Consider the following 2,195-nt stretch of genomic DNA (forward strand, 5'->3'; position numbering starts at 1 on the left):
TTCACAGTTGCGCATCCTCCACGCAATCCGATCTTGACGTTCACCGCGGCCACCTCCGCAAGGTGCTTGAAGTCCTCCGTGCCAACGGACTCTATGCCAACCTCGCCAAATGTATGTTTGGCGTTGACGAAATCCCGGTCCTGGGAGATTTAGTGGGGGTGAACGGATATCGGGCTGATCCCGAAAAGATCAAGGCCATTTTGGAGTGGCCTATTCCCTCCTCCGTCAAGGATCTTCGTCGTTGGCTGGGCCTTGCGACGTATCTGCACAAATACTCGCAAAACTTTGCGGACATCGCCCAGCCGTCGTTTCGGCATCTCCTCAAGGACGCCCCTTGGGTTTGGGACTCCGTTGTCAGGAGGCTTTCGACGTCCTCAAAACCAACCTTCAACGCGCCCCGATCTTGTCGCTCCCGGACTTTGACAAACCTTTCTCCGTCGTTTGCGACGCTTCGCAATTCGCAATTGGCCGCTGCCAAAAGCAGCCCGACGCCTCTGGTCACCCTCGCCCGGTCTCCTACCAACTTCACGCGGCTGAGCGGGCGTACCCAGTCCACGATTTGGAACTTCTCTCTATGAAGTACGCCCTGACCAAGTTCCGCATCTACCTCCTCGGCGGTCAACCCTTCGTGATCTACCCCGATCATGCGTCCTTACGCATGGCGCGCTGGATTTCGTTCTTCTCCGAATTCACATTTTCGGTACAATACAAGCCCGGGAAGGACAACATCCTGGCCGACGCCCTCTCTCGGCGTCCTGATCTCGAACTGACCACGATTGGTCTTTTAACGTCGGGTCTTCACGATCGAATTCGTGCAGCGTACCCCTTTGACACTGACTGTTCGTCGCGCCTGGTGGCGCTCACCGACCCCGTTTCCCCCAAACCCCGCCGTGCTTCGTCGACCTTACACCGCTTCGCCCTCGCCGATGGGCTTTTGATGTTTCAACCCACCGCGGACTCACCGCTGCGCATTGTTGTGCCCGGTGACGCGCAACTGCGCCTCACTCTCCTTCGATCCTACCATGACTCCCCCAGCGACGGCCATTTCGGCCGCGACAAAATGCACGCGGTCCTGGCGCGTTCATACTGGTGGCCCCGCATGTATAAATCCGTTATGCGTGACGTCGCCGCTCATTGCGACGCTTGCCAGCGCACTAAAATCACCGCCTCCTCTCGGGCTCCACTCCAACCTCTGCCTATTCCCGACGAACTTTGGTCGTCCGTCAGCATGGATTTCATGTTTGGCCTGCCCCGCGACGCCCGCGGCAACACCGACATTATGGTTTGTGTCGACCGGCGTCGAAGTACGTCATTGCCGTCCCCGTCTGGGACACGCTGAGCAGCGCGGATGCCGCTCGCCTCTTTTTCGATCACGTTTTCTGTCGTTTCGGCCTGCCTCGCTCCATCGTTTCAGACCGCGACCCGCGGTTCACGGCGAAGTTTTGGTCCACCCTATTCGCCCTATGCGACACCTCGCTCGATATGTCGAGTCCGATGGCCAAACGGAACGCACCAACCGCGTCCTCGAAGATATCCTCCGGAGCTACTCCGTTTCTCCCGGTTCATTGTGGGCTGTCACGATACAGCACGCGGTTTTCGCTTACAAAGCCTCGGTTCAGGCGCCCACTGGCTTTTCGCCGCATTATGCGGTCCATCTCCAACACCCCCGCCTCCCTCCTATATTCGAGGGTTCGATCTCCAGTGGAAGTCACTTCGCCGCTCCGTTCTGCAGGCGTACTTTCCAACGCCCCCAGCCGCACTCTCGAAACCATTAAGAGTTTCCTCTCCCGTCGCGTCTCTGTTATGCAACAGATCCATGACAACATCGCTGCCGCTCAGCAGCGCCAATAAACTCAATCCAACAAACATGGCCGTTCTAACCTCGCGTCTTTCGCCGTGGGCGAACAAGTTTTCCTCCACAAGTCGGCGATGCCCGCCCATGCATTCCGCGCACGTACGGTTGGAATATCTTCCAACGTCAAGCTACGCAGTGCTTGGCACGGCCCCTTTACCGTTCTACGCGTGGTCAGTCCCACCAACAACAAGCTCGACCTGCCCACCTCATGGCAGATCCATCCAACATTCTATGTGGGTAAACTCAAACGTTATTTACCGTTATTATCTACTCCTACGACCGATGAAGTGACGGCAACCGATCCTTCGGATCCCACGGCGGCTCTTCCTCTTCCGCCACC

Source organism: Aphanomyces astaci, assembly GCF_000520075.1.
Source record: "Aphanomyces astaci strain APO3 unplaced genomic scaffold supercont1.73, whole genome shotgun sequence".
NCBI lineage: Eukaryota > Oomycota > Saprolegniomycetes > Saprolegniales > Verrucalvaceae > Aphanomyces > Aphanomyces astaci.